A 10207-nucleotide genomic window follows, 5' to 3' on the forward strand; every position below is an offset into this window, starting at 1 on the left:
CTCTTCAGACATTAGTTCATAAACAATAACAGATTGTGACCCCCTTCACGGAACATCAATGTTTCATTGAAATATACAAAATGTACGTAAGGTATGAATCAGTGACATTCCACTTTCTTGGTTCTTACATTATTACCATATCATCTTGTAAGTAATCCCACAATTTGGTGTTTCAGTACTATTCAATGTGAATGGGGCATATACGAAATTTGCGAACCGTCAGTTCTAAGAGGCATAGATTTAGGGAACATAAACACGATGGGAGGCGAATAAAATGGAAATGCAGTGGATTTGTGTGTGGATGAAACTCAGTTCCAAAAGCCATCAAAAACACGTCAGCTGTGTTTTAGTGAATCTCTCCTTTCCTTGGTATGAGATTTGATCGTCTAGATTTCATCCCGCTCTCACACTCACAGCATTGACAACTTCTATTTATGTCACGCTCTGCCAAATGGAAGAGCAAGAGATAATATCACAGGATATCCATTGCAAAATTAAATTCAAAGGAGAGGTTGAGCAGGAGTTGCCTCTCACTTACATTTTAATGTGGATTTTGATGACGCACGGAAAGCATGCTATACGACACACTGTCCGCCTCCTTACTTCTATTATAAGGACTGAACAAATCTGGCTCTTCCTATCATTTCTGCTCCACCGATATCTGATCTGTTCTATATGATGACCTACTCAAGTCTTTACATAAAACAATACTTAAGTTGTTTATATAATGCCAGCCACAGCTGCATTCAGCTATGATAATCTCAATCCTCCCATACACGGCACACCCCTCATAATGCACCTCATAATGTTATCTTACGCATTTTCATCTTCTTTTCAAATTGATTTCGTTAATTTACAAAAAAAAAGAAGAACAAATACACATGTTCGTACCTGCGAATCTAACTTGCGTTATCGGGCGGCTAAAGAGTAACGCATACAATAACATGAATAAGGAATTATGCTGTATCAAACAAGAGGAATAATTTAAGGAGATTACAAATGTCGGTGAGTGTATAATAGCGGGCCCATTACTGTACCTGCCAATTTATTCAAAATGAATAGCACACAGCTCTTCACGTTTCGTTGGAAATGATTTTTAGCACATTTTCTGGAAACGTGTGAACCAATTGAGATGCATACCATGGCACTTTTGTCATAGCGAGGGTGGCTTTAAGGTGTTGTTGGTTCTGGACTAAAATGACGTGCCGAATATAAAGAGAACGCGCAAACACGGAATGAGACTTGAAATGCGTCCCATGAACTGTGCATAGGGTTGACTATCAATGAGGAAAGGGATTTAGTGCTTGGAGGTGTGTGCAAGGGGTGTCTTCTTGATTGACTCTCGCTCCCTCTCTCTTCCTCTCTCCTAATACTCTCGCCACCTCTTACTGTGGGTGTCTGCACTTCTCGGTGAATTATGTGAATCAGTGTCTTCCATCGAATTTCGCAGACACATCGTTATAGACACACCCTTACACATGTGTACAGACACACATACATCTGGTAGGCTTAATATGTGCCTGTTTGTGAGTGTGTGTGTGTATGATGTGTGTTTATGCAAGGGACGTTAATTGACCCTTGAATTTCACTTCTTTTAATATTTTTCAAAAGAAAATGAATGATGAATTTCGTAATGCTTGGTGGAGGACACATTACGATAGTGAAGATCAGATTTTAACTGTCTGTATTGGATCAGACTTTGATCAGATTTTGACTGTTTGTGCAGATTTTGACTGTGAGTGTCTCTGTATAAAGATCAGATTTGACCATGAATTGTTAAGAACAGATTTTGACAGTCAATATGCATGAATATCAGTAAGATCTTGACTGTTTTGTAGAAGATCAAAATGTTGAATGTTTGTATGAAGACTAGATTTGTGATTGTCTCAGAATTTGAATGTTTCAAAATATAGCGTTAATTGTCTAGAAGCACAGGTTAGTGTTGCATTATAATACAGCACCATCTTGTATTGATATAATAATGTATACGATGGGCGAACGCATCTTTGACTTTGCTGATACTCCCCATTAACCCTGTCACACCATGGTGTTTTACATAAATAGGATGTCCAGTCACCTTATGATATCCGCATCTGTTCGGAAAAAAAAAAATATATTCCAGTGGCCACTTTCGATATGTCACTGGTTAAATCGTGTGTTTCGCTTACCAGAGCAAAGCGATCATTATAACAACAGCGTTAATATCTCGTCTAGTGATTACTGACAAAGTATAAATGAAACTTGCTAGTCTTTCAGACTTATGCCACTTCAAAGAGCGTTTCTAATGACTTTGGGCTCATTAAAATTTATAGAAAGGTTTGCTGCAAATAAGACGGTGACAGCCCATTGCCCTGCTGTTGCTATGGCGACAGGAGCTGCAACACTTGCAATATACGAGGCCCTCAAATGACTTTCCTCATGTGCCATTAATCACGTTATTTTACCGGTTCGCGAAAAGAAAAAGAGAACGTACACGTAACATACATAGGCTATACAATCATCACACTAACAAGACCACTATACCTCTTTAAGGAAGTGAAAACGTGTTAAAGGTCGATTAAAAAGAGAAGCCAAGAATGTTTAAGACGATTTTTGTCATGAACATAATAAACTCTCAGTTTACATAAGGAATCCATACACCTCTACGAGGCAGAGACACAAAAATCTACTTGAGTGTGATATTAAAGGAAGTATAGAGCTTAAACATTCAACAGGTCAGTAAAATCGAAAAGAAGTATTTCATTATGACAAGTAGAAGCATAATGACAATTCACCAAATTAAATAATAAAGGCTGAAAATCAATACCGATCCTCGGATGATGTGACCACGTCACCGGGGATACAAGTCTGTTGAGTTTCTGCTTGTTAGGACCAAAGGAAGACTGCCTTACTATCACTACTTGTTGTACTTATTTCTTTGTCCTTGTCACCCACTCTCTCCTCTTCACTAACAATCTTTAGTGCAGTAGCGCAGAACTTTGTAGGGCCTACACCTCACCGCGCTCACTGAGGTAAGAAACAATTTGTCTGCAAACAGGCTCAAAGTCACAATGAGTGCATTGAATGCAAATCATACTGTATCGTACTTTATATGATTATACAGTGTAGGCTCTAGTAGGTGTTTAAAATTAAGAATGTAAGATCTATAACATAATGTCTTTCATTTTTATCATATCAGGCAATAGAATATTACCTTTGTCAAACACTTGTGAAGTGCAAAAAAAAAACAAAAAAACAAACAACCCAAACAAACAAACAAAACGAATTTTACAGGCCAATCTAGCTACACAGAGACCAGCCATGATACGAAAACGAAGCGATGTCAAGATACAAAAATATCTTTAAACGAAAAGTGATCATGTATAGTCACATACCTGATGGAAGGTACCGTCTATCAGGCGAAGTAATCAGAGCTGGTCGCATGCATTTCCCGCGCTTTTTCCTGGCACGCACTTAGCAGACGACTCCGATAGCAAGCGTCGATAGCATGAAACTCAATCGTGTTTGTCAGCATGGGTGGATGCAAGCTAATGCACAGAGGCACTTTCTCCACGTCTACACTCAACTCATTCGACGGACGGTGTACGGAGGGCGAGCGCGTACCATCGATCAGATAAAACCTGCCTGGGACTCAGAGGATGAATTATCTGGACACTGAACTGTCATTGGTCCCTCGATGCGGTTGACACGAAGGTAGCATATCAAATCTAAGCTCGCTGACAAGGAGACACTGTCCTCAAGGCGTGTCCTGTCTGGACTGAGGACATCTGAGACCTAAACTTGAAGACATTCACCGCGAAAAGTAGTGGTCACTCGCTTCATGGCATGCGGGGTAAAAGTACGTGGGTATTCGGTACGTGGAAACCTGCTCTCTTCGAGCGTGCGATGCATGCTATCGAGGGAAGCTTATTGCGGTCAAGTGGGACGAGGGAATACTCCACTTTCCAATGTTTGCACCTTGATTTCATAAATCTCCAATCTAGAGACTCCGCTTTCGCCACTTCTTGAACTTTAGAAAGGATATAAAAATAAATTCCCCAATAGGGTAAAGTGCCCTTGGACCTGATGCTATTTAAAATGTACGTATACTGTCAACTGCACTGTGCGTCCGCACGCTATTTCAATATCTACCGTAGATGACTCATTTCGCGGTCTTCCAATCTTTTTTTCCCCATTAACATTGCTACCCGCTTGCTCGCCGCTCTAAAATCGTTAATTGATGTATTCATACGTGCCGGTTGGTATCAAATTTGTTTTCTATCTTGCTCCCCATGAAAGATCAGAATGAATGTTGAGAAAAGCAGGAACAACAACTAATAATCACTGAAATTATAAGCACAGACATAGACAGTTTTTAAAGATACATTCATGTGTCGTTTTCTGTTACTGTTTTTATGTACTGTTGTCCTTTGATCTTTTCCTGTCTTGATTTTGGGCTGCAGCCCCCTACTTTTTTTCCTTATTTTTTACCTTGAAAATTGAACAAATTACAATCAAAACACCAAGATATCTTGTGGGGTTCGTGTCTGGATTCCTCCCAGATTTTGTTGTCGGTATTTTTTTTTTTTGGGGGGGGGAGGGGGTGGGGGGAGGGGATGGGGAGGGGGTGGGGAGACTCCGTGACCCTACAAAGAAGCAGTAAAGCCGACCAATCAACCTGTCGTCCCCCTGTCTCCCACACTCGCACCTTCCTCGGCCCCTTGTAAATACGTGTTAGAATTTATCCTAATCTTTGAAAATTAAAAATTCGATGAGTGATATGCATGTGAATCTATACCTACATCCATCTATCTGTATATATGTACATAATTTCGATTATTTATATATAGGCCCTATATACATTTGTTTATTTACACATAGATATATATACATATACACATACACACATACATTACACAGACCTTTTTTATGGAGGAGGAGCTGTATAAGGGCGGGGAGGGGGGGGAGATGAGGGTAATGATCGTGGCTTGGTAATTGGTAAATGGTACCCCCCCCCCCCCCCTTCGACTGAAAGAATGTCTGAAATAATGAGTTTGTAGCGTTTAGTTCTTTTTCATATTTCAGATTATTTTCTTTGATGAGTCAAAAGTGTTTAAAGGGGGAGGCTAGCAACTGATCAGTGGGAATCAGTGGGAATGCTGAAGGATGATTGTTCCAATCCTTGTGGTATTCATTTCAGAGTAAATTATATATCTATCGTTGTGTGAAAATTATTTGCTTCAGAATGGTTTCATATTCAAGTAATGTGCAGTTTAATGTTTCCAGGTTAGCGTGCCTGGTCAGTGACGGGGCATTAATCTGCACATTACTTGAAAATGAGACCATTCTGAAGCAAATAATTTTCACACAACAATAGATATATAATGTACTCTTAAATGAATCCCACAAGGATTGGAACAATCATCCCTCAGCATTCCCACTGATTCCCACTTATCGGTTACTAGCCTTCCCCTTTAAGTGTGGAGGGCTGCAGGCCCCACCATCCCCCTCCCCCCACCCCATTCGGCCCCATGTGTGTGTGTGTGCGCGCGCGCGTATGTATGCATGATATAAAAAATATATAAATATATATATATATATATATATATATATATATATGTGTGTGTGTGTGTGTGTGTGTGTGTGTGTGTGTGTGTGTATGTTTATGTGTATCACAGACGGGGAAGTAATGCAGCAATAGAATCAAGATTAGATGTTAGCCTGTTATTATACATAATCATTCCGTCGGATCCTTACAGAGCTTTGTTCACTGAATTTGGGACACGGTGCTCACACAAAATACCATCTTCATCGTATATTTGAATTAAATTAAATGCCTGACGAAGTTAATAACGACCATTAAACACAGAAATTCCTCCAGTCCACATAAAAGAAAAAAGACTAAAAAAAAAAAGGAGTGATGACATGCATTATTTTTTATCATTTGTGTGCGCACACAGGTGTGCGTGTGTGCAGGTGTATGTTGGTGTGCATGTCAAATGCGTGTGACTAATGCCAGGATAGTTTGCTAATAATTGCGCATTTCTTTCCTCTGGCAATCCAAACGAAATGATAACACGACAGTGTTCCTTACAGAAATAAAACTCCTATGACTCAGGGTTAACAAACAGCTCCGAAAAGTTTATTAGACTCCCCGCGCTGATGTCCCCAAGCAATTTTATTGTGTTTCTTTAGAAGTCTGTCCTTAACTACATGATGGAAAATACGCAGACTGCATACGTCACAGTAATAAATCGTCAGAAAACAATCATGTGATTGCAGACGACAGTCATGATATCATAGAATGTGGCAAGAGAATAATGAAATAGTTCGGTGGCTTAACGAGTGGATTGCTCTTTGGTTTATGAAGCCATCCTGCACTCAAATCAAAATTGATGGTTGCAATTCAAAGCCGTCCGATCGTCTTAAACAAATCGTCCACTAGTAGGGACTAGCTAATGGAAAGCCATCGCTAAATTCCTCCTTTCATTCAAAGATTCATCCTTTGTCATGTCTACGTAAACAAACCAGACTTTGGTTTACCGAAGTAAATAATATGCTTTCCTTCTAAATTGAAAGTGATGAGTACAAAGATGACTGGAAACTACACAGAGCCAGGGATATTTTTTTCACTTCAAGATGACAGTTTTCATTGTCTCGGCCAGCGGAGATTAAGGCACATGGCACTGTTGCACTTCAGTCATAATATCATGATCTTGACAGAAAAAGCTCCCATGATGATAAAGATGGCTGCCATAAACAAGGCAATTATACTGAAAGGTTATTGTCTTGGTTTTCTTCCCTATATACCCGCCCCCGCAATATGGGTGATACTGTGTGTGTGTGTGTGTGTGTGTGTGTGTGTGTGTGTGTGTGTGTGTATGAGTGTGTGTGTGTGTGTGTGTGTGTGTCTGTGTGTGTGTGTGTATGTGTGTGTGTGTGTGTGTGTGTGTACAGTGACATAGTGACAGGACAGTATCATTCTTGCTTACCTGTGTGTCATAGACGTCATGTAGATGTCATTTTTGAGAGTCTCGATATCTATTTGTAGGGGCAGGCAAATGAATACAATGAAACACATGAAATATATGAAGTACAGCGTGGTAATATGCCACACTTTTTGCAGAGCATATAGATGCAGGTGTACAATAAAATGAATATGAACAATAAATGACTATGTGACTACAATGTTCCGCTTCTCTCTCTTTCTGTCCGCCTTTCTTCCCTTTTCTGTCTTTCCTGCAGACAAAGTTCCATCGTCGTAATGTCAATGGTATGTTTATCAAAGGGTGCGATGTGACTCGTTGCGTTCGGCCGATGCGATTTTCGGAAACGGAAATACCAACCGACGAACCCTGGATATGTGAAGGAAGCAATAAGACGATCTCAACATTCGATGGTTGTCGCTGTTTTCAGCTGATGCTGGAGGCCCCGCCACGGGCTGTCCGTGTTGATGTTACGGTCCGTACGATCTGTGTGCATGTCTTGGAATCGTCTCCATCACATTTCAAAGATATGGAGCGGCTTGCCTAGGGCGCTAGGTCAGGTTACCTGGCTCGCTAGCTCGTTTTCACACTCGTTTTATTTTTTTCTCTCTCTTTCATATCTTCCCTACTTTCCCTTTCCATCTCCTCTCTCCCTTTCTCTTATCACTTTCATCTCTCTTATCCTCTTTCCTCTATCTCTCTCTTACAATCTTTCTATACTGTGTTTCTCCTTTTTTTGCCCCCCTTTAATGTTATATTCTCTTGTCTTGTTCCCTATAAAATGCAGATATTATTTCAAAGCGTTGACAAGGAGCGTGGTCATTAAAAAATCACGTGCGAATTAATATTTTAAGTGGAGCGGTATTTGTTGCTTTTGTTTTATAACAAAAATCAATGTATGGTCTGATTGCAAAACTTATTCAGTTTCAGTTTAATTTCAGTGTACTTTGTCATATTTGTCAAAAAAAACCAATACTTTGTTGTAACACAAAATACATAATATTCACCAATCGCATCTACAAAATAAATGAACATAAAACGTGGGCATCACCGTTATTTGCTGATTGTAACTAATTGCTTATCTTCTTATGCTCTGAGCATATGCCCTCATTCATGTTTTAAATGTCCAGATTAATTGCTAAAGGTTTCTTCTAAAAACAGCAGCAAAATCCTCAAGATTGTCAAATTCAATCTTGTCAAACTATTCCTCACTGGACGTCATTAGGATGAGATTAAATGTAGAATGTACTTCTTGAATACAAGAGACGCTTATAATTCCTATACCTCTTACAAAGAATTCAGATATGTCACTGCACGATGGAAAAAAACACCCAACAATTTGTCGTCTTGTTAGAAGAAGATTTCGCGGTTTTATCTCACTGAATTCGAGATTGGTTGATGTGTGATGTTCCGTTCCTTTTTCGTTTGTATGTCATGGTGACGATGGCGTAAAGCAACAGATCAATAATAATGAAGATGTTGATGATAATAATAATAACGAAAATAATAACGATAATAATAACAACAATAATAACAATTATGATAATAACAATACTAATAGCAATACTACTACTACAACTAGTGATAATGAAATACAATGCGCAACAAAAAGATAATGATATCTCATTTTCGTCGAAAACATTTTGGTTAAAAAAAAGTAGGCAATCCACAAACAACGACTGTTGTAGGTATTGTCAGACATCAATTTGTGTTTGTTCGCTCACGTCATGTCTTGTGAAATCTTCATTTCGATTGATTTTAGTCTCGGTTTTCCCATGGTCATGCGAAAGGTAAAGGGTGCACGTGGAAAAGCAATCTGCATTTACACCATTCCTCCAGATGTCGAGAGATATTAACAAAGAGGTAGATTCAGTACAGGAAACTCGTTTTCTCCCCTTTCTTGATACGTGTTTATGGGATCGTTCACACATTATAATATCTGCAAATGAGCTCTATATGCGTTTGACAGTTGTTACAATCACAGATATAATGCCTTTGTACCTCTGCATACTCGCCAGCCGATGCCTTCTATGATAAAACACTTTTTTTTTGGGGGGGGGGGGTGACAGACCTGAAGGAAAATTGTCAATTGATCTCAGTTCTGTGACGAAACCCTGAGTCTATACATGGGAGTGCAATCTTATCATTGCACTGAATAAAATATATATATCAATTGTTTTTTATTTAATTAATTCCCCACACGAAAGATTTACTTTCTTTTCATGCTGTTCTCATTTTCAATCAAAATTCGAAGATTCTTTCTCTACAGGGGAGGGGTATTTCTCACAGTGTCCTCTTTGTATCTGGAGTTAATAGGACTCTGCATACGGGACAGCGGGTAAATGGCGACCCAGCGTTCACCCTTCCAAATGGAAGGAATGATTGATAAGTGGCTGAGAAGACGTGACAGAATGTAATTGCTTTGGAGGTGGGGAGGGATTTCAGCTAAAAACGATGACGATTGAAAAGCATCGGAATCCAGCGAGGAAGATGTCCCGATTACCAATTGCCATCTACTCAAATTGGACAGTACAGTAGAGTCAAAGACACATGTTGAGTGGTCCCTCCCACACGGCTATTCATCAATTCATTCGAACTTGCCTGGACGAAAATGTTAACCTTTTGTGCTCAGCGTCGACGGGTTTTTCCAGTCGCTCAACCTTTTCTCAACTTGTAAACACGGGCGTAATTTATTAAGAAGCTATTCTCGTTTTATTTCAGGGTAATCGCTGTTCTAAGCGATACAAAGTTTGATGTCTTATCCTTAATCAATCATACAAGACTTTGGTAGTATGACACCGAATAAAGAAACAAAAAATGACCATATTATACGCAGATCGTCACATCCACCCATCTTCAATCAGAATACTTTTCGATCATAGACCAATGTAGAAAGAGTCCAAAACTGAACTGATAAAACAAAATCATATTATGATTACCAAATCTCGCATATCAGAGCGACCAGCTGACGGTGGAAAGGGCTTTCCAATTCATTCTTTAGATCCTTTGATCTGAACAAAGGCATATCCTACATGTGTAGAATAATATATGTGACAACTAAGAATTGTCGCAACTCGTGACAATTTGCGCGATAAGTTGATTGGTGAAGCTGGTAGAGATAATAGAATAATACCACCAGATGTCCCTCTGTCCCATCATACAGTTTTATTTCATTATTACCATCATCTGGATTTTTTTTTTTTTTTTTTGCTTGTCATGATCCAAGCTCCCCCTCCCCCCCC

This window comes from Diadema antillarum, unplaced genomic scaffold, assembly GCF_040938485.1.
Source record: "Diadema antillarum isolate AM-2024a unplaced genomic scaffold, OU_Dant_1.0 seq00001045_RagTag, whole genome shotgun sequence".
In the NCBI taxonomy this organism is placed as follows: Eukaryota; Metazoa; Echinodermata; class Echinoidea; order Diadematoida; family Diadematidae; genus Diadema; species Diadema antillarum.